Source organism: Muntiacus reevesi, chromosome 7 (genome assembly GCF_963930625.1).
Source record: "Muntiacus reevesi chromosome 7, mMunRee1.1, whole genome shotgun sequence".
Classification (NCBI taxonomy): domain Eukaryota; kingdom Metazoa; phylum Chordata; class Mammalia; order Artiodactyla; family Cervidae; genus Muntiacus; species Muntiacus reevesi.
In genome coordinates this window covers 61,716,813-61,741,415 of record NC_089255.1, presented here as the reverse complement: position 1 = coordinate 61,741,415, position 24,603 = coordinate 61,716,813, and the positions used below count along the sequence as shown (strand labels likewise).

The 24,603-nt window shown below is 37.4% G+C and overlaps 1 pseudogene; it reads right to left on the bottom strand.

Annotated features, from left to right (window-relative positions):
• Positions 1–22,793: 22,793 nt before the first annotated feature.
• On the bottom strand, positions 22,794–24,391 carry LOC136172638 (putative elongation factor 1-alpha-like 3; annotated as a pseudogene).
• Positions 24,392–24,603: the final 212 nt, after the last annotated feature.

The following is a 24,603-nucleotide window of genomic DNA, read 5'->3' as shown; positions in this document are numbered from 1 at the left end:
GTTTCTGAGAATAAACATTTTTCCTCTTGGACTTTGGTCTGAATTATATTTCTTGAGTGCTCTTCTCAAATAGACATGGAATCATGTATTGGTGAATACATGAAACAATATAAACATGGCAAATGCAATACCAATTTTTAAAGCATGTAGTGATTTGATTTCAGGATCTTTTGCATTTCCATACATATTAACATGTTTTTGTTCTAGTTCTGTGAAAAGTGCCATTGGTAATTTAACAGAGATTACACTGAATCTGTAGCTTGCCTTGGGTAGTATAGTCATTTTGATAATATTGATTCTTCCAATCCAAGAAGGTGGTGTTTCTTTCCATCTGTTTGTGTCATCCTCAATTTCTTATATCAGCATCTTATAAACCGATGCATCTATGGTCAATTTTTTAATGAAAAGGAAGCAAGAATATCAGTTCAGATCAGTTCAGTGATTCAGTCGTATCTGACTCTTTGCAACTCCATGGACTGCAGCAAACCAGGCTTCCCTGTCCATCACTAACTCCCAGAGCTTACTCAAACTCATGTCCATTGAGCCGGTGATGCCATCCAACCATCTCATTCTCTGTTGTACCCTTCTCCTCCTGCCTTCAGTTTTCCCAGCATCAGGGTCTTTTCATATGAGTCAGTTCTTCACATCAGGTGGCCAAAGTATTGAAATTTCAGCTTCAGCATCAGTCCTTCCAATGAATATTCAGGACTGATATCCTTTAGGATGGACTGGTTGGATCTCCTTGCAGTCCAAGGGACTCTCAAGAGTCTTCTCCAACACCACAGTTCAAAAGCATCAATTCTTGGGCGCTCAGCTTTCTTTATAGTACAACTATCACATCCATACATGAATACTGGAAAAACCATAGCTTTGACTAGATGGACCTTTGTTGGCAAAGTCTCTGCTTTTAAATATGCTATCTAGGTTGGTCATAGCTTTTCTTCCAAGGAGCAAGTGTCTTTTAATTTCATGGCCGCAATCACCATCTGCAGTGATTTTAGAGCCCAAGAAAATAAAGTCTGTCACTGTTTCCATTGTTTCCCATCTATTTCTCATGAAGTAATGGGACCAGATGCCATGGTCTTTGTTTTCTGAATGTTGAGTTTTAAGCCAACTTTTTCACTCTCCTCTTTCACTTTCATCAAGAGGCTCTTTAGTTCTTCTTTGCCTTCTGCCATAAGGGTGGTGTCATCTGCACATCTGAGGTTATTGATATTTCTCCTGGCAATCTTGATTCCAGCTGGTGTTTCATCCAGTCCACTGTTTCTCATGATGTACTCTGCTTGTAAGTTAAATAAGCAGGGTGACAATATACAGCCTTGACATACTCCTTTCCTGATTTAGAACCAGTCTGTTGTACCATGTTCAGTTCTTACTGTTGATTGTTGACCTGCATACAGATTTCTCAGGAGGAAGATCAGGCATTTATGGTTTCCTTTGCTGTGCAAAAGCTTTTAAATTTAATTAGGTACCATTTGTTTATTTTTATTTTTATTTCCATTACTCTAGGGGACAATTTTAAGAAGATATTGCTATGATTTATGTCAAAAAGTATTGCCCCTATCCTTTCCTCTAGGGGTATTTATAGTATCTGGCTTTACATTTAGGTCTTCAATCCATTTGCATGCCTAAAACTACTACTAGCAAGAATGTATGATAGAGAAAAGACAGTCTCTTCAGTAAGTGGTACTGGGAAAACTGGACAGCTATATTTAAAAGAATGAAATTAGAACATTCTCTAATATCATATACAGAAACTCAAAAGTGGATTTTTAGATTGAAGTAGTTTCAGGTCTTTAAATGGATTGAAGACCTAATGAAAAGCCAGATATTATAAACACCCCTAGAGGAAAACAAAGGCACAATAGTTTTTGACATAAATCATAGCAACATCTTCTTGAAACTGTCTCCTAGAGTAATGGAAATTTAAAAAAAAAACAAATGGTACCTAATTAAACTTAAAAGCTTTTGCACAGCAAAGGAAACCATAAATAAAACAAAAAGATAACCTACAGAATGGGAGAAAGTATTTGCAAATGATGTGACCAGAAGGGATTAATCTCCAAAATATACAAACAGATCATACAGCTGCTTATGTATTCCAATAGCAAAAAACAAACAAATCAATAAGAAAGCAAGATCTCCATAGATATTTCTCCAAAGAAGACATATAGTTGACCAAAAGACACATGAAAAGGTGCTCGACATTGCTAATTATTAGAGAAATGCAAATCTGTAATTTGCATTTCTCATATAACATACTGTCATACTGTCTCATACTACAATGAGGTATCATCTCACACTGGTCACAATGACAATCATCAAAATATATACAAGCAATAAATGCTGGAAAGAGTGTGGAGAAAAGGGAACTCTCCTACACTGTTGGTGGGAAAGTAAATTGGTAGAGCCACTATTAAGAACAGTATGGAGGTTCCTTAAAAAACTAAAAATAGAGCTACCATATGATCCTGCAATCTCATTTCTAGGCATATATCTGGAGAAAAACATAACTGGAAAACACACATGCACCTTAATGTTCAGAGCAGCACTATTTACAATAGCCAAGACATGGAAGCATGAAAGCAACCACGGCGGATGAACGGATAAGGAAGGTGTGTGTGTGTGTGTGTGTGTGTGTGTGTGTGTGTATAAATATATATATATATATGATATATGTGTATATATGTGAGTGTGTGTATAAATTTATATATATATGATATATGTGTATATATGTGAGTGTGTGTTTAAATTTATATATATATATGTGTATATATATGTGTGTGTGTGTATGATGTGTATAAATATATATATATATGATATGTGTGTATATATATGTGTGTATTTGTATATATATGATGAAATATTACTTAGCCACAAAAATAATGAAATAACTCCATCTGCAGCAATATGGATGACCTAGAGATTATCAAACTAAGGAAGTAGGCAGACAGAGAAAGAGAAATATCCTATGAAAATTCTTATATATGGAATCTAAAAAAAAGATACAAATGAACTTTTATACAGAACAGAAATAGACCCACAGACATACATAACAAACTAGTGGTTACCAAAGGGGAAAGGGCTATTGGATAAAGGATATTGGGACTAATACATGCACACTACTACATATAAGATAATCAGCAAAGACCTTCTATATAACAAAGAGAACTATACTCAATATTTTATAATAATCTATAAGGGAGAAGATTTTGAAATATATATATATGATATACATATATATATGCATGCGAGCTAAGTCACTTCAGTTTTGTCCAACTCTCTGCAATCCTACTGACTGTAGTCCACCAGGCCCCTCTGCCATGGGATTCTCCAAGTAAGAATACTGGAGTGGGTTGCCATGCCCTCCTCCAAGAGATCTTCTCAACCCAGGGATCAAGCCCATGTGTCTTATGTCTCCTGCATTGGCAAGTGGATTCTTTACCACTAGTACCACCTGGGAAGAACATGTGTGTGCATATATCTATATACAGGTCTGTATATAGATACATACACACACTTCTGTAACTAATTCACTATACACAATATTGTAAATCAACTACACTTAAATTAAAAAAAAAATCCTACATAAACAAAGAAAGAAAGAAAGAACGTGGATGGGGGAAATATATACCTTGGATTATACTTTAAATTTCTTGTATTAGATTTCAGAAGGATTCCAGAAAGTCTCCCTTAAATCATTTAATGAGAAAATCGAGAATTATAAGCTAGGAGACATAGAGCTCTGGAAACTTCAGGGATAGCTGTAACTTCACCTCAGTAGTTACACCTCTCACTCCCAATCTGATTCAACAGGAGTTAGTGGGAAGTGCTTCCCGTGAGATAGTCCAGCAGGTTCCTTTAACAGATCAAGATGGCAGAGGAACTGAGAAAATAGTCTCCTACTGTGGAGCTAGTTTTGGAGGGAAATAGCCCAAACAACAGAACAAGCAATAACTTTAAAAAGCAGAAGAAAAATAGCATCAGAAAAAGAAGCAAGAGGTCCAAAGTAAGCCAGGATGGGACTGAGGAGACGCTCTTGGTTTAAGGAGAAAACTCAGCCAGGGACAATTGATGATTACCTAGAGTTTGAAGAAACTCCAGGCTGAAAAAATTGTAATAGTTCTAAATATTCCTCAGGATAAATTCTAATTCTAAAAGATAGTTTTAAAAAATGGTCAAGTTGAAAATATTATCATATTTTAAATGGAAATAAATATTTATTTTTCATTTTATTCTGTAAATGCTGTCTGACAGCCTACTGAAACTGTCTTGGCAAAATACTAAAGGTAAATAAATGATTCAAATACAGCCTCTGCCCTCAAGGAATGTACTGCTTAAGAACAGAAATACAGAATAAGAAATTTATAAAGTAAGTACTATATCAGGTTATGGTCAGTTATGTGGTGGTGAGACAACAGCCCTCAAGTCTATGTGGCTATGCACATCTTTATTTCTTTCTTGTGCATTACCTGCTGTAGGACCAAGTGACTAGTCAGTATCACAGGGTAAAGTGGCCACTGTTTGACTTTCTTCTGGTTGTGGGATGGAAAATTAAGTTTGCAAGATCTGAAGGATTTAGTATAGGAAAAAGATAGGAAATCATTAAAATGAGAGTCTTCCTGTACATTCTAATCTCTAATCTAACAATAACAATATGAATTCTGCACCCATTTGTGTAAAGTCTTGTGCAAAATGCAAAATAAATACAAGATATGATTTTGGCTTTTAAAAATCTTATAATGTGAGGTAAGGCAAAACTAAAGAAATACAGTTAAATCTAATCAATCTGATAACCTGCGAACTGGAAATCTTTATCACTTCCCTACACATATAGAATAATGATGATAACCTTGAGATTCTACAAAACCCTAAAGTGCTTTCAGAATCATTAAAGGAAGATCAAAAAGTTTTCAGTATAGTTTAGGTTTGAGGCTATTATTGAGTTTTAATATTAGACAATGGGCCTTTCATGCACAGTATATAGTACATAGCTCTATTAACTTTAACCTGTAATGAAGTAGAGTACCCCATTCTCTAATCATTTATAAAGAAAATTAGAGAAACAAATAAACATTTGTTTCAAGCAACATCTGCACAGAATTTGCTTAAGCATTCTGAGCAATCATGGTGATTTATAATGGGAGTGAGATAGAAATGGGTTAAGTAGGAGTTTATATAAAAAGGCTATCTGGAGAAGATGAGTACGTTTCATAAGAAAGGTGGGAGGTATTTTGAAGCATAGGGAGTGAAAGGTGGGTGGAAGCATTTTAGGAACAGAAATGAGGTTTGGGAACACATCACATTAATTGTGTTTGTGTGACTAGAAGAGAGTATAACAGAAAGTAGCAAAGGGAAGATAGATCTAATAATGGGTAGAATTTTCACACTTATGACCAGGAGTTTTCATATGGTTCAAAGTGTAAATTAAAATTCATTCACGTTCTCAGAAGGCAGGCTTGAAGATTCAGCTCCTGGATTTGTTTTAACATAGGATAAGGAGAAGCTGTTAAAATGGTTGATGCTGGAATATAGACATGGGTGCCCAGGAACTTTAAGAATAGAAGGTTAATCCTAAATATTCCCAGGATGAATCAGTATATTTGATATTCCTTAGATTTCTGTCTGAGGTACTCGTCTTTCACTATTTAAGATCCATTGCAGTGATGTCAATTACCACCAATAGGTTTATAACTCTTATCCAGAAATAGGAAAAACATCATATTGTAGTGGTAGCTCAGACGGGAAAGAATCTGCCTGCAATGTGGGAGACTGGGTTTGATCCCTGGGTCGGGAAGTTTCCCTAAAGAAGGAAATGGCAACCTACTCCAGTATTTTTCCCTGAAGAATCCCATGGACAGAGGAGCCTGGCAGGCTACAGTCCATCGGGTCACAGAGTCAGATACAAGTGAGCAAATAACATATAGAAGTAAAGTGTGTATTTCAACAAGTGTTAGTTATTATATGTCTATCAGGATCTATTTATCTGAACCGTATCCACCTGAATTTTGCTTATCTCCATTTGAATACCCAAAAGAAAACTCAAGCTCAACCAGTCTAGAAGTATCCCCTCTCCACCCTGACCCTCTCTTGTACTATGGGTACTTTTCATTCAGACTACTGAATGTATCTCCAACATGTATATCGTTGTATCTCCACATTGTTTGCCATATAGTATATGCCCAAATATGTGAGTTTGTGACTACTTCATATGAACAAAGATAAGACAAGAGCAATGAAGAAGCTTAGGTTGTGAATGTGGCTCCAAGTTCATAAATTTAGGTAGAAATGTTATTGGGAATTATAGGAAAAAGAATATGAGCATGAGAATCAGGTTTCAATTGTTAACATTACTGGGAAGTTGCTTTACTTAGTAAATTCCTTGTATTAACAAAGCACAGATCATCAACAAGTCCTCAGAAAAGGCATGCAGTTCTTCATGGCTTTCAAACATCTCCACACCTCACTAATTTTGTCCTCTTCCTCCAAAAGACAGCACGACATTGTGGCGAAATATGACAACAAAACTCTCTGTCATCATAGAAAATCAGGGTCCTCTTGGGTTATATTACTCTTAAAAATAAGAGATGATGTCCTCTAGAGATATTCCTGAAGGGCATAGTTGGCATCATTTTATAGAAAAAAAAAAATCTATCGATACTTTGATGGATGGATGGAAAAGCATGAGGGAAGAAGATATTTCTGATGAAATAAATGACAAAGAGGATTAGTGAAGGGTCAAAACAATATACGAAGATATCAACATTTCTTGCACAAATATTCAGTAAAAATGTCAACAATCAAAAGCTTGGCTGGCAATAATATAGCCAAAATGGATAATTTAAGTGAAGAAAGTAGTCTAACTGAACTCAACATGGCTATTAACACTCATTTACTGGTCTCAGTGGAATAAAATACTGAAAGACAAGTCTGAAGTGAATAAAATGTATCCAATTTACAATCAAATGGAAAAATAGTGGGCTCAGAGCCAAAAAATATTCCTCAATTAAGCTTCTTTCAATGGCTTTAATTTAACCAGCTGGGATATAAAGTTGTAAAAAACTACTATCTTATTCAACATTTTCAAAAGCAGGATTTTCCTTTTAATAGGTAATCTATTTCTCTTTATAAAATGAAAGTCAGCAATAACTGGTATACTGCACACATAAGAGGAATACAATAAAATTGACATAGAGAAATGGAAGGCACAGTCCCTATTCTCAGAGTGAAGACATTCTATGAAGAAGAAATGATGGCAAATGGGATGTACAGCTCCTGGGCATGCAGCTCAGGGGACCTGCCTCAGCTTTCAATTCAGGGATGCTAGTCAACTTAAGTGCTAGGTGATAACTGAGGTTCTTTGTTTAATATAAAATAGTAATTTTGAAGCTGACTCCTCAATAAACTGTAGCTGAAGTAGCCCTCTTGTTATATATTAATATGTGTAGCATAATTCAGAAAAATTCTCATTCATAAATATATAAAAAATTATTCAAAATTCTGGTACTTGAAGAGATAAGCTTATATCACCTGGAAAATTCTCTTTCATTATGATACTGTATAAATTGGATGTTACTATACCAGGAAATATATTTCATCTTTTATCTTGCTTTTAAATTTTAAGATAAAATCACAGTATAAATATATATGATGTTTCTGTATCAGAACATTCAACATAAAGGGACAATTTAATAGGTCAAAGTTCTGATTTTTTAAATGTCAAGTAATAATGTAACATTTTATCTCTACACATGCATATGAGGGTGAAAAGCAGTGAAGCTGACAGATAATTCAATCCAACCAACAAATATTTGAATCCCTACCACTGGCACGTTTGAATGCTACAGATGCCATAGAATGGAGTGATGTATAGTATCTGCTGCCACTCACTCAGTGGATGGCAACTGCGATGGCCCTAGGAGAGAAGACAATACAAATGTATAGATAATTACTCTAAAGCAGAGTCAGTTGGAAAGTACAGAAGTGGTGGAGGGAGGTACATTTATTTGGAGAAAATCAGCAATGGCTCCACAGAGAAGATGATATTTTTATAAGGGTTTTGAAAGATAGGCAGAATCAACCTATAAAGATATAAGATAGTATGGTATTTTAGGGTCTGTAAAAGGACAAGAAGGTGGTAAAGAATGAGATGGATTTGGGTGAAATTTTGAATAATACAGTTTTAAACAAAGGATATTAAATAGAGAAAATGGTAGATAAGCTTGGGTTATATTGAAGGCCCAAGAACAGGGAGCACTTATGTTCAAAGGCAGAAGACAAATGTCCAAGATCAAGAAGAGGGAATTCGCCCTTCCTTCACCTTTTTGTTCCATTAGAATCCCTACTGGATTGGATGATGCTCACCTCTGTGGGTGATGGTGGACCTCATCACTCAGTCTATGGAATTATATGCTAATCTCTTCCAGAAACACCCCACAGATACACCCAGAAAGTGTTTTTCCAGTTATTAGGGCATCCCTTAGGCCAGCCAAGTTGATACCTGAAATCAACTATCACAATGGCCTTTCAAGTCTGTCTTCTTTCACTTAATATACTTTTCCCAATGTTTATCAGTACTTCATTCCTTTTTCTGGTCAAATAACATTTGATTGACTAAAAGTGAAAAGTGAAAGTTGCTCAGTCATGTCTGACTCTTTGCGACCCCATGGACTATACAGTCCACAGAATTCTCCAGAATAGCCTTTCCCTTCTCCAAGGAATCTTTTCAACCCAGGAATCGAACCCAGGCTCCCACATTGCAGGCTGAGCAACGGGAAGCCTACATTGACTGAATATACCATATTTTGCTTATCCATTCATCAGTTGGTGAATACTGGGTTCCTTTCACTTTTTGCCTATTATGAATGATGCTGTTGAGAATATTCATGAATACATTTTTGGACTGTATGTTTTATTTCTCTTGGATATATACCTAGGAGTGGAAATGCTGGGTCAAGTTAACTCTGTAATATTTTGAGGGACTTTCTTTCCAAAGTGGTTGTACTATTATATAATCCCACCAACAATGTATGATATATGAGGGTTTGATTCTTTTTATCTGTACCAAAACTTGTAATTGTTGGATGCTTTTTATTTTAGCCATGATAGTGTATAAGTAGTACTTTGTTGTAGCTTTGATTTGCATTTCTCTAGTGACTAATGATGCTGAAAATATTTTCATGTGCTTATTTTTGCCATTGCTATTATATATTCTTTCAATAAATGTCTTCCAACTACTTGCTTATTTTTGTTGCTTAAATTTTAATTTATTTGGGTGTGCTGAGTCTTAGCTGCAGCACATGGGACCTGTGATGTGGCATGTGGGATCTTGGTTGTGGTGTGCAGGCCGCAGAGCACTGCAAACTCAGTAGTTTCAGTCGTTGCGAAGCACGGGCTTAGTTGCCCCAGGCATGTGGGATCTTAGTTCCCAGACCAGGGATCTGCATTAGCTGGCAGGTTCTTAACAATACCAGGGAAGTTCCAAATTACTTCCTTATTTTTAAAATTGGATTATTTGTCTTTTATTTTTTAATTTCATGATAATATGTTCTGCATAGAAGTCCCTTATCAGATATATCATTTGCAAATATTTCCCCCAATTCTGTGTATTATATTTTCACCTCCTCTATAGTGTCCTTTGAAACACAAGTTTTACATTTTGATGAAATCCAATTTATCCACTTTTTATTTTAATTTTTGAAAGATTCAATAGTTATAATTATTTAGTCATATATACATTATATGCTTCATTCATCCAAATCTCAGAAATTAAAGTAGTTTATCCTTAAATATACTATTTTGTATATCCAATAAAAATTAATTTTCAAAACCCCAATATTATTATTCAACTAAAAATTAGTAACCATTAATCATTCTTATTATGTATTCTGCATTAAAAAACCCATCACTGTGCATTTGGTATCATATTTGGAAGCCACTGCTTATCTTGAGATAAAAAAGATATATTCTTGTGTTTTCTTTTGAGAGTTTTATAGTTTCAGCTTTTATGTTTAGCCTTATGATCCATTTTCACTTCATTTTGTATGTAGCATGCAATAGGAGTCCAATTTCACACTTAACATCTTGACATCTAGTTTTCCCAGCACCATTTGTTGAATAGACTATTCTTTTCCTACTGAATTGGCCTGGCGCCACAGACACAAATATGGTTTAATGGTTACCACATAGATTCAAGAACATACTTATCCTTTGCTAGTTTCTTTCATGAAGTTTTAGATTAAATATACTATTTAATTTCTAAGTGAATATTTATGGGAGCATGGATGGATTTTTTCTTGTAAATTTGGTGACCTTAGAAATTGACATAAAAATTTGGCCTTGTTTCCAAATTAGGAAAGAGAACCTCATTCAAATCTAAAAGGCTAGTCTCTATTTCACAGTCTGATTCTCAGAGAATTATTTAAAACATTTCCAACAAGAGGACAGGGCCTCTCAGCAAAGAGGCTTATCCGTGATTCCATAATTAGGAATCCATGATCTCCATAGACAGACCAACTCAAAAACAGAGAGAAGAGGAAGGTTCCAACTCTATCTGCCACTTTCTTCTCCCAAACCCACTAGTGAGGATGGAGTGAATTAGGGGATGTAGGAAGACTAGAACTGTAATGCTAACACATTACATTGTCACAGTCCGCCATATGAAAGGAAACATAAGAGGTGGAAAGCAAGCATTTCCCCCCAAGTTCAGTTCAGTCGCTCAGTCGTGTCCGACTCTTTGCGACCCCATGAATCGCAGCACGCCAGCCCTCGCTGTCCATCACAAACTCCCAGAGTCTACTCAAACTCATGCCCATCGAGTCGGTGATGCTATTCAGCCATCTCATCCTCTGTTGTCCCCTTCTCCTCCTGCCCCCAATCCCTCCCAGCATCAGGGTCCTTTCCAATGAGTCAACTCTTCGCATGAGGTGGCCGAAGTATTGGAGTTTCAGCTTCAGCATCAGTCCTTCCAATGAACACCCAGGACTGATCTCCTTTAGGATGGACTGGTTGCATCTCCTTGCAGTCCAAGGGACTCTCAAGAGTCTTCTCCAACACCACAGTTCAAAAGCATCAATTTTTCAGTGCTCAGCTTTCTTCACGGTCCAATTCTCACATCCATACATGACCACTGGAAAAATCATAGCCTTGACCAGACAGACCTTTGTTGGCAAAGTAATGTCTCTGCTTTTTAATATGCTGTCTAGGTTGGTCAAAACTTTCCTTCCAAGGAGTAAACGTCTTTTAATTTCATGGCTGCAGTCACCTTCTGCAGTGATTTTGGAGCCCCCAAAAATAAAGTCTGACATTGTTTCCACTGTCTCCCCATATATTTCCCATGAGGTGATGGGACCAGATGCCATGATCTTAGTTTTCTAAATATTGAGCTTTAAGCCAACTTTTTCATTCTCCTCTTTTACTTTCATCAAGAGGCTTTTCAGTTCCTCTTCACTCACTGCCATTTCCCCCCAAACCTCGTACAAAGTATCTCTGTCAAGGTAACAGGTTCTGGTGCTTGTGTGCTAAGTCACTTCAGTTGTTTTTGACTCTTTGTAACCCCATGGATTGTAGCCCACCAGGCTCCTCTGTTCATGGAGATTCTCCAGGCAACAATACTGGAGTGGGTTGCCATGTCCTCCTCCAGCAGATCTTCCCAAGAGAATACCTTGGGAAGGGGAACAAATCCACAACTCCTACTTCTCCTGCATTAGCAGGAGGGTTCTTTACATTGGTGCAACCTGGGAAGCCCCATCAGGCCTTGCTGCAGGTCTTCAGTTCTTTCCTGGTGACTCAGACAGTAAAGAATATGCCTGCAATGCGGGAGATGGGGGTTTGATCCCTGGGTTGGGAAGATCCCCTGGAGAAGGGAATGGTAACCCACTCCAGTATTCTTGCCTGGAGAATTCCATGGACAGAGGAGTCTGATGGGCTACATTCCATGGGTCACAAAAAGTCAGACATACTGTTATGTCACAAAAAGTTATTCATACTAACACTTTCGCTTTTCAGTTCTTTCCTACTCACCTTCCCAAGGTATTCTATGAGGAGATTTGATACTCATCTTGTTTTCTTATAGCTTTAAGATGAACTTTATTGCATACAAACTATAATTGTTTCTTTACTTTGATACCTTTCATAGGAATAGTCAGTCAGCACAGGTGATGAATTTATTTCCTTTCACCCAAAGACCAAATGACTTATGAACCAGCTCAAAGCGAAGAATAGATTTGTTGAGAAACTTTGTTCTCTTCTTTCTTCTAACCACTGTAGACAAAAAGGCCATATTTGCTGGATTTTTGGCTTAAATATGTTTTAAATTTTGGATGAAAATTGATGGCAATCCTATTTTGGGCCAAGAATTCATTTCGAGGTCCTAAAAAATGACATTTTGGCTCTACTTTATACAGAGCCAATGGAAAATTGTTCATTAACATTTGCAAGCTGTTTCTTTGCATTTCTGATGAAAATGAGTTGGGAGCCAGAAAATGTGAATTGAATTTCCACTTCTATCACTTACTCCATGTGTGACCTTGGACAGAACTCTTACATTCCCTGAACCTATTTTTTTTCATCTGTAAAATGGGGATAACAACAATAGTGGATATTTGCTTCACTGTTTATCCCATACATAATTTTTAAAAAGTCTCACTAAAGAGAAGGTAACAATTAAATGGCTCACATGAATAAAAGTTAGAAAATACAAGTTTCATATAAATGCAAGTTCCAATGGTGTGATTCACTTTAAGAAACACATACATTTCTGACAATCTGGCGTAAAACACATTATATTCTTTTTCACTTTCAAAATGATGGTGTATCCTTGTTAAGAACTGTTGACTTTAGCACTAAAGAGCAATCATTAAATTATGTTTTTAGTAACTTTTTTTTTTTCATAATTCAGATGTGTCCTTTTCCCCCCAAATTTTAGTACACCAGTTTTCTAATTAGCAGACTTGTGTCATATGTGGTTTTGTGTTCTAGAGTTCTGCATAATACCCATGTGAACATAATAACATGTTATTATACAGTTCTACAGTAAAACAAAACAAACGCATTTGAGGTTGTTTTAAAAACTCTAAATACTTTGTAATAAAAAAATATTCATTTCATGTTTCTTTAAATATGGGGCTCACTGTTTCAACTACTTGAAAATATTCAGGTTTGCACAACTTGTAAAAACCACATCTGTCAAAAGAATAGGCACATTCTATTGGCACATCAGGAAAATGAAAACAGTATTTCGGATTACTGCTGGGTCCTTGTGAGCAGAAGGGTCTCTTTAGATGCAGCATGTGGTTTTACTTTTCTCGAGTAAACTTTCATTATAAAAATGTCCAGTGTGTAAAAGAAAAGCTCTTGGCTATTTCCTAGCTCACACTGCAGCATTTACCTACCAAATCCAAAGAGGTTTATTTTAGTTTCGTTTTATGATATTCAGAGATTGAGCATATGATCAAGTTCTTTTGTTCTTCATTGTACTTCAGTTGTCTTACTAGGAAAATGTTTAGGTTAACCTTGGCTTTGTTGAAGTAACAGCATTTCAAGGGACTTCATTCCTTTCACAAAGTGGCTCACAGAATAAATGGAAGTCATGGGGAAGCTAAGTTGCCCATCTAGTAGTTGTTATCACATATAAAGACAGATTCATGGGTGGTCTTCCTGGGTATTTTTATTTTTCTGGTTAAGGAGGTGACCTAGAAAGTTGGACTGAAAAGGAAAGCAAACAAAACATTATAGGTGATTCAAACATCCAGCCATTCATGAAAATTGTGTTTTATAGTTTCTTGAAACACTAATGAATTCAGTGTAAATGTTACTTATGTGATTGTCACCTTGTAGTTCCAGCAACAACGTTTTGAATCCCCAGTTCCAGACTTTATGTGGGCCTCTTTCCTACTCATAGTATTTGAATGAAGCTGGTGCTTAACCTCTTGACTTTTGTATATACTATACACAGACTTCCTTGGTGGCTCAGGTGGTAAAGAATCTGCCTGCAATGCAGGAGACCTGGGTTTGAGTCCCAGGCAGGCTACAGTCCATGGGGTAGGAAAGTCAGACATGACTGAGTTACTAACACTTAAAAAAAAAAAAAAAATATATATATATATATATATATATATATGTGTATATATATATAATGGCTATCTGGCAGCAATCAGCTAGAGTTGAGCATAAGTTGTTCCTTTTGGCCAGTGTACCACAGACCTCACCATTAAGGATTTTCAAATCTATATTCATCAAAGCTATTGGCCTATAACTTCTTTTTTTCTTTTGCAGCACCTTGTCTGGTTTTGGTATTATGGTAATGGTGCTCTTGGGCTTTCTAGGTGGCTCAGTGGTAAAGAATCTGCCTGCCAGGTAGGAGACTTGGGTTCAACGCTTGGGTTGGGAAGATCCTCTGGAAAAGGAAGTGGCAACCCACTTCAGTGTTCTTGCCTGAAAAATTCCATGAACAGAGGAGCCTGGTTGGCTACAGTCCATGCAGTCACAAAGAGTCAGACACAGCTGAGTGACTAACATACACAAACATGCCTAACCTGGAAGTAATTTGAGAATTAGGCCTAAATCCACATTCTTAGGCCATTTATTAATTTATTCTTTCAAAGTATATGTATACCTTTTGAATATATATTATGTACCCAGCAGGTACATTTTATTACAGACATTGAGAGGATGGAGACCCCCCAACCACAGCAAGTCTTTCTGAAGAAGACACCATCAAATGGAGACATTAAAACAGGTTAAGTGGAAAGGGCAAAAAATAAAACAAAAAATGCAGGATATTAACAAAGGTGAAGTTTTATTGACTATCGCCTTAACCTGTCAGATAATTTTGCACCACTTTAGGGTGTGGAAATTTAGTAGTTAGTATTGTTTCTTTTTGTTTTTTTTTTTTTAAGACTATTACCCTGATTATTGGAGATTAATTTAAATTCCTAATTCAACACTCTCAGGAAATACTAATATCAAGCAGCAATTTGAAAGGCAATCCTTGAAAATCTTACCAGATTGAATAGCTCTGACTCTGTTATGCTCTGCCGCATCCCATGTATAATAATAATATAGGGCATTAACTGAAGATTATTTTCAATCTGGACCATCCTTTTATGTCTTCAAAATGGCATGCTCATATAATAATCTTATTCTATAATGTTGTTGCTGCCATAATAGGCCACTCTTCCTATTAACTGTGTCATGGACTATAATAGCAATGGCAGTGACTGAGATCCAAGTGAAATGTGAATCTGCTGACCCCTGAATTGGAACTGGGTTCTTGTTAGATGAAAATTAGCTAATACATTGACCAAGCTACCCGCAATCCAGATTTCTTGGTAGCTTTTTCAACAGCAGCCTCGGGGCTGAAGGGGCTCTGCTGAGCAGGTGGATCTGAGGAAGTTCTTAGATTCTCGCCTGCCGGTAGCTGTGCCCTTGCTGAATTGAATGGCACTCCCGTCAGTCCGTGGATAATGACATGAGATGTGCTTATTATAGCAATTTATTTTTTTCTAAAAAGTCACATTTTAGCAAACTAAAATTATAATTAAAAGAAAAAAAGAAGAAAGCCTTTGCATAAATGGAACCAAAATTTCAAGGGACCAATCCTTAGAGGACAAAGACATCAGGATTCAAATTTGATGAGTAATTTTCCTAGGCCACACGGCACCAAATATATCATCTGACACAGATTTTCCTTTGATTTCCACTTAGGTTTAATGGTTGAATAATCATGGCTCATAAGTTTATCTTTAATAACAGTCACAGCAGACAGTTTATTAGCAGATTCTGCAGGCTGCAGAGTTGTCATTTGCTGTTATAGTGATTGTCTGTTTTAAATATCACAGCTGTTGGTGTTTTTATTTATTTATTCATGATTTGATTCCTGCCTCTCCCACATCTCTGATGCTCAAAGGCAGGCTCTTTTCCCTTTCTCTTTGAATTGTGAAAGGCTGCTGTGACAGCCCCTAGCCTGGGCCGTGGAGTGTCACACAGGGTCCTATGGTGTTGAACAAAAAGCCACGTCTTCCTGAATCTGGCAGAGCTCTTTATGAGAGCCCAGCCTTCTTGTGGGGGGCTTTCTCTGTCAGTGAGTGGTGGGCATGAATGGAATCCTATCAGGGGTTCTGGGCCAGTGAAGACCCTTCTTCATGTGTTTCTTGGCCAGGAGAGTGGGACCACTGGGGGAAATGCAAATATCCAGGCCTTCACTTTCCTATGCAAAATGAGATACCACTGTGAATAAACATAGGGAGTACTGTATGCTGCAGAAGAGAAAGCGTGGTCATAATACATAGAATCTTTCATTGAGTTGTGAGGGGACAGGCTTGTATTGAACAGATGACATTATTTCATTTGTCTTCAGAAAAGCCCTGGAAGGCAGAGAGTGTATAGAGTGATACAATTTTGTAAAGAGAAAGACCGGGACCTCGCATTCTCAGCATGACCTGGAATTAGGTGTGGAATTAGAGGGGCTGCTGCTGCTATGCAGCTGATTTGGGGAGTCTGAACATGCCCCAAATATTAATATATTTCTTCTCTTCCCTGAGGAAATATACCATGCTCCCCACCTCCACCCCCTGTAAATAAAACAATGTCCCCACCTGATGGATGAGAGGTGGGCAAAGTCTGATATTCTGCAATTTAACATGTATCCCCTGGACAGAGGGCAGATGAGATATACATAACTAATTCTGGTTAATTTCCTGTGAGCAAGCTTGGATCCCTGGGAGGCCAGTGAAAGCGGAGAGAAGACTTAAGAAAGGAAGAATGAGAAAGGAAAACAGGATTGATCTTTGGAGAGGTATGTTCTGCCCTCCACATACTCTGGAAGATATCTACCAATTTCTTGCCAAGTTCAGCAAAAAGGAGACTCAGATCTCTGTGCCCTTTGTTGTTTTGGGAAAGGGGAAGGTGCAATCTGCAAAGAGATAACCATCCTCCTCTTTACTGCCATCAGCAGATATTTTTTTCCCTTTTTGGCTTCCTTGCCTTTCGGTAAGTGCTTTTGTAAAGTGACAGTAAAAGCAAACGTACAATAATATTTCAGAAGTTAATGATGGGTGCTGAGGTTATGGAGTACTGTAATTTTTACGGTTGCTCTGCTAATATCTTTATCAAAATAATGAGCACCAGAAAGTGGTATCGATTGGTAAGCAGAGCAAGAACTAGGACTCAGTATCGTGAGCCTTCCTGCCTGCTGGCTCCAGAAGCACTCCCCAATGTTAGGTTGAAATCAGACAGTGGTGTTCCTTTGAATAGGTGAGATGCCCCTCATGATACCTGGGAAAAAGCAGTTTCAATATCAGCATCTTAGTTCCTCAAATTTGGACAGCTGAGTGGTTCTCAAACTCTGTCTCTAAATAAAAACCCTAGGAGTCTGCAAGCCAGGTGCCAATCTTCTAAGACTGAAGTCCCACAATTAGTCATTCTTGACAAAATAGAAATGTAATAGACATACTGTTAATGTAGCAGATATGGTCTTTGTTTTGAGTTTCTTTGCCCACAAATGTTTATAAAGCCTTTGGCACTTGGTGATGTTTACTAAGAAATGTTGGCCAAGCTTTATTTAAACTATTTGTTGACTCTATGATAAAATCTTGTTGATTCTACTTTAATATACCCAGCATTCAACTAATGCTCATCATGGGCATACTTACTCCTTTGGTCTGAGCCACCAAAGGTTATGTATGACTCACCTCCTAACAGATCTTTTTGCTTCTGCGTTAGTTACTACATAATCTATTCGCCACACAGCAGTCAAAGTGAGCCTTTGAAAATGTAGGTCTGATGATATGATACTTGCTCAAAACTCAGCAATTGTTCCCCATTTTATTGCAGAGGAAAGCACAAGTCTTTATACTGCCCTACAAGGCCTTTCATGGCCTGACTTTCCCTGCCCTCCTTCTCTTCCTTCACCTTGCTCCAGGTACTTTGGCCTCCTGGCGCCTCTTTGAACATGCCAGGTAAATGTGTACCATAGAGCCAGTGCCCTGTTCTTCCACCTGAAATGCTTTGCCCCTAGATATCTGCTTGCCTGAAACCATTATTTCCTTCTAACTTTCGTTCAAATCTCACCTTCTCAATGCAACCACCATGCTTAATACTCCAACTTGTTTCCCTTTCCAATTCCAATTCCTCTTAACCTGCTCTACTTTTCTTCCTTTATGCCTACTACCTTCAAGCCTTTTAACCCATTAGAATATCATTACCATGAGAACAGAATACTTGGACTTTTTCTGTATTTCACATCTTCTGGTAAAAGCTCCAGAAATATTTGTTGAATAAAAAGTGTCTATTATGTGCTGAACTCTGTAATATTTTGAGGATACAAGCATTAACAAGTTATAGGTACTTAGTTATAGTTCAGAGGAGAAAATATAAAACTTACAAGCAGATACAGGAAATAGAAGTGCAAAGTAACAGGAATAATAATGGAAGAAATCATCAAGAAACATTGAGCTGAGTTTAACAGTTGTGTGTGTGTGTGTGTGTGTGTGTGTGTGTGTGTGTGTTGCATGTACTTAACAGTTGTGATCTCATCCTACATTACATTGTATGTTTCCTGCCACTAAAACGGGCCCTTCAATGCCATGTAATGCATCAGTATTCACTGTGGTGACCAGGGAGCACCAAGAATTTCAGATGCTCCACACCTGAAGCAATTTAAGCAGGGCTATTTGATTGTGTGATAATTTTTAAAGGGTGTTTACATATATTTTTCTTATTTAATCTCTCAGAACGTTCAAAATGCAGGTCTTTTGTGTTATCTTCTTGAATGTATTCTCCTTGTTTTGACTTTCAAACTTTAAGAAGTTTAAGGTAATTTTGTAAATTAAAATGCCCACAAGTCCAATGAGATTTGTATATGTTGCTGCAAATGTGATGGCTGAAACTGTTTTTTTTTTCTTCTTATTTTCAATTTCAGTTCACCATTATGGGTCTTTCTCTCAAAATAAGACTAAATTCTGCAATAACTGCTGGGAGTGGGAAAAGAAAACTTAACAGAAATTTTTTCTTACCATAAAATCAGTTGGGCCCTGGACTTCAGATCCTCTTTTCTTTCAGTTTCATGGACCTTTATCATGTAGCGATTGTGTAAAAGGCATAGTTCAAGTAGTTGTAGGAAGTTCAAGGAGGAATTAAACAGTATCACAGTTTCAAGTGATTGTACTCAAGGAGGGGTGTCAATGGTGTCAGCAGTAGTGAAAAACACTGTTCATGCATATGCGTGTATGCATACAATTTTTAAATTAATGGTTCATTTTAGGGTACATTTAGACTTACATAGAAGAAAGTAGGGAAAATCACTAGACCATTCAGGTATGACTTAAATCAAATCCCTTACAATTATACAGTGGAAGTGACAAATAAATTCATGGGAATAGATCTGATAGAAAAAGTGCCTGAAGAACTATGGACAGAGGTTCATGACATTGTACAGGAGGCAGTGATCAAGACTATCTCCAAGATAAAGAAATGGAAAAAGGCAAAATGGTTGTCTGAGGAGGCCTTACAAATAGCTGTGAAAAGAAGAGAAGCGAAAGGCAAAGGAGAAAAGGAAAGATATTCCCATCTGAGTGCAGAGTTCTAAAGAATAGTAAGGAGAGATAAGAAAGCCTTCCTCAGTGATCAATGCAAAGAAATAGAGGAAAACAATAGGCTGGGAAAGACCAGAGACCTCTTCAAGAAAATGAGAGATGCCAATGGAACATTTCATGCAAATATGGTACAATAAGGGACAGAAATGGTATGGACATAACAGAAGCAGAAGATATTAAGAAGAGGTGGCAAAAATACACAGAAGAACTATACAAAAAAGATCTTCATGACCCAGATAACTACAATAGTGTGATCACTCACCTAGAGGCAGACATCCTGGAATGTAAAGTCAAGTGGGCCTTAGGAAGCATCACTATGAACAAAGCTAGTGGATGTGATGGAATTCCAGTTGAGCTATTTCAAATCCTAAAGGATGATGTTGTGAAAGTGCTGCACTCAAAGTGCCAGCAAATTTGGAAAACTCAGCAGTGGCCACAGGACTGGAAAATGTCAGTTTTCATTCAAATTCCAAAGAAAGGTAATAACAAAGAATGCTCAAACTACTGCACAATTGCACTCATCTCACACGCTAGTAAAGTAATGCTCGAAATTCTCCAAGTCAGGCTTCAACAGTATGTGAACTGTGAAATTTCAGAAGCTCAAGATGGATTTAGAAAAGAACAGAGGAACCAGAGATCAAATTGCCAACATCCTCTGGGTCTCAAAAAGTAAAAGAGTTCCAGAAAAATATCTACTTCTGCTTTATTAACTATGCCAAAGCCTTTGACTGGGTGGATCACAACAAACTGTGGAAAATTCTTAAAGAGACGGGAATACCAGACTACCTGACCTGTCTCCTGAGAAATCTGTATTCAAGTCAAGAAGCAGCAGTTAGAACTGGACATGGAACAACAGACTGGTTCCAAATTGGGAAAGGAGCACATCAAGGCTGTATATTGGCACCTTGCTTATTTATATGCAGAGTACATCATGAGAAATGCTGGGCTGGATGAAGCACAAGCTGAAATCAGGATTGCTGGGAGAAATACCAATAACCTCATATATGCTGATGGCACCATACTTATGGCAGAAAGTGAAGAAGAACTAAAGATCCTCTTGATGAAAGTGAAAGGGGAGAGTGAAAAAGTTGGCTTAAAGCACAACATTCAGAAAACTAAGACCATGGCATCTGGTCCCATCACTTTATGGCAAATAGATGGAGAAACAATGGAAACAGTGACAGACTTTATTTTCTTGGGTTCCCAGATCACTGTAGATGATGACTACAGCTATGAAATTAAAATACGCTTGCTCCTTGGAAGACAAGCTATGACCAACCCAGACAGTATATTAAAAAGCAGAGACCTTACTTTGCCAACAAAGATCTGTCTAGTCAAAGCTGTGGTTTTTCCAGCAGTCATGTATGGATGGGAGAGTTGGACTATAAAGAATGCTGAGCGCTGAAGAATTGATGCTTTTGAACTGTGGTGTTGGACAAGATTCTTGAGAGTCCCTTGGACAGCAAGGAGATCAAACCAGTCCATCCTAAAGGAAATCAGTCCTGAATATTCATTGGAAGGATTGATGCTGAAGCTGAAACTCCAATGCTTTGGCCATCTAATGAGAAGAACTGACTCATTGGAAAAGACCCTAAATGATGGGAAGATTGAAGGCAGGAGGAAAAGGGGACAACAGGGGATGACATGGTTGGATGGTATCACGGACTTAGTGGACATGAGTTTGAGTAATCTCTAGGAGTTGGTGATGGACAGGGAAGCCTGGCGTGCTGCAGTCCATGGGGTCACAAAGAGTCAGACGTGACTGAGCAACTGAACTGACTAAAGTGAGACTTACATAAAAGTTATGAAAGATAGTATAGAGACTTCTGATATACCCCACACCTAGTTTTCCCTATTATTAAATCTTTATTTTGGTACATATTATAACTAGTGAACCAATATTGATACATTAATCTCATTATTTACTAAATTCTATACTGTATTCAAATTTCCTTTTTTCTTTTAAATGTCATTTCCTTTCTCTGTTTCAAGAACCCATTCAAGATACCACATTACACTTAGCCATCATGTGTCCTTAGAAGCTCTTGCTTCTGACAGTCTCTCAGACTTATTTTCAATGACTTTAAATTTTGAGGAGTACTAGTCATGTATTTTGAAGAATGTCCCTCAACTGGGATTTGTATGATTTCTTCCTCATGATTAGACTGAGGTAATGGGTTTGGGGGAAGAAGATCAAAGAGGTGAGGTGCTGCTTTCATCACATTATATAAGGAGTACATGCTATCTACATGACTTATCCCTATTGATGTTTATCTTGATGACCTGAATGAAGCATGTTTTTTTCAGGTGTCTTCACTATAATCCCTGTGGTTTCCATGTACCCTTTACCTTGACCTAATTAGGAGTCTGTAGAAGCTTCTTTGGACTTTCTGTTTTATTTTTAGCCTCTCCAAAACCCAAAGAAGCTCACTTTACTCACATTTCCAAGATTTTGTATATGTCTTTTTGTCTTTGTGCAGGTCAGATGTTTTTCTGATGTCATACATGGAGATTGGCAATTTTAAGAGTGGAGGGTGTTTTTATTTTATGTATTGCTTTTAACTAGTGACTCAGGTTAGCTGTGAAATCAAATACTTTAGTTTGAAAGCAATCAGGATAAGAAATCCAAAAGAAGACTAATGATTAATTTTACAGATTCACAAAATTCTAAAAAGTAGCTTAATTTCAAACTGAAGATGTACATGCATTGTTTAAAAAGTAAAACAGAATTTTAGAAAACAAACACCTGTAACTATTAAGAGAGAAATACTACTATCAACTGATTACCTTCAGTCATTTTTCTACATTTCTAAATGTGTATATATTTATCCGTGTATCTACATATCTTCATTTTATTTTGATTTTGGGAAGGATGATCTTATAGGTACAGATGTATTTTGTTTTTTACACTGAATTTTCTCATTAAATTTTGTTTTAAAGGATCTCAAAATTTAAGATTTTTGGTCAAGTTGTTTTCATTAAAACATACTGATTTTAAAAACAACTTAAAATTGCCACAGAAAAAGACCAAATGATCCACAAAACACCCTCTTTTCCCTCTGGAGGTTTCACAATGCATTGTTATTAACCAAACTTTTACTATTAAATGGGCCAATTGAGAGAAACAGTTCTGAGACCTTCTCCCACCAGTCTACTTAAGACTAGGATGGTGGGTACTGGGGATAATATTCATTTACCCTACTAAGTTTTAGTAGCAAACTTAGTGACCTGACCAGCTCCAGCAGTCTTCTTGTCGACGAATTTGATGACACCCACAGCAGTGGTCCATCTCACGTCACAAATAGCCAAATAAGGATCGCCGGAGGAGCTAATACCTAAGCTTCCAAGAAGTACATCAACCATGTCAGCAACCAGATTTCAAAAATTTGGGGCCATCTTTTAGCCTCTTACCAGAGTGGTGATCAATCTGCTCCTTCCGTTCAGCAAATTCACAAACAATGTGAGGTACCTGATGATTCAGTAACAGGTGCGTAGCCAGCACTGATATGACCTGGGTGGTTTAGGGTAATCACTGAAGCATTGAAGCCAGCTTCTTCCAATAGTGGGTAATTTTTGCTACCACCAGCCACAATGCTATGATGAATATCTTTGACAGTCACATTCTTTATACTGATGCCTACATTATCACCATGCAGAGCTTCATTCAAAGCTCATGATACAATTCAACAGACTTTACTTCAGACTTCAGTTGTAATGCTGTTTGGAGCAAAGATAATGAGTATGCCAGGTTTGAGAACAGTAGACTCCACTCAACACACAGGAACAGTACCAATACCACCAGTTTTATGGACATCCTGGAAGAATAACCCAAAGTGCAGTTAATGAGAATTGGTGGGCAGGACACAATCCAGAGATTTCAGCACTGGCATTGTTATATTTATGGGTAATGAACCAAGGCATATCTGTACTTAACTCCAGCGTGTTGTCTCCATTCCAACCAGAAACTAGCACAAATGCTACTGTGTCTGGGTTGTAGCCAATTTTCTTAATGTAGGTGCTGACTTTGTTAATGACTTCATCATTATCTCTCTGGCTGAAATAGTAGCTTAGTGGAATCCATCTTACTAACACCAACAATTAGTTGTTTCAAGACCAGCATGTAAGCCACAGAGGGCTTCCCTGGGGGCTCATTCGGCGAAGAATCTGCCTGCAATGCAGGACACCGGGGTTCGATTTCTGGGTTGGAAAAATCCCCTGGAGAAGCGATTAGCAACCCACTCCAGTATTCTTGTCTGCAGAATTCCATGGACAGAGGACCCTGGTGGGCTACAGTTCATGGGGTTGCAAAGAGCTGGACATGACTGAGCGACTAACACACACACACACACACACACACACACACACACACACACACACACAAGCCAGAAGGGCACATTCACGGATCTGCCCTTTCTAGTATATACCATCTTCCGATTCAACAATACCAGCAACAGCAATCAATAGGGAGAATCAGTATCAGATGTGCCTATAATCATGTTTTTGTTAAATTCCCTGTGTCATAGGCCATGGATGATAGTCAGGTAATACTTACTGGTCTTATATTTTCACACAGAAATATCAATGGTGATACCAAGCTCACCACTGGTGTTCAGTTTACCCAAGACCCAGGAGTATGTAAAGGAGATCTCTCCCATTTCAGTAGCTTGCTTCTCAAACTTTTCAAAGGTTCTTTTGTCAATTCCACCACATTTGTAGATCAAATGGCCAGTAGTGCTGGACTTGCCTGAATCTATGTGTACAATAATGATGATATTAATATGAGTCCTTTCTTTCTCCATCTTGGCCTTAGTGGTGGTTTCCATGGCACCTGTGTTCTAGAAACAAACATGTTGCAAAAAAAACTTTCATAAAATTAAATATGGAGAATTTCCCTCAATTAAGTTTAAAAAAATGACCAACTCCTACACAAGGATTTAGTCATACACTTGGTATTTGGAATTTTAGTTAGGGAATTTATAATTATTTCCTCTGTCATCAGCTCTGTGATGAA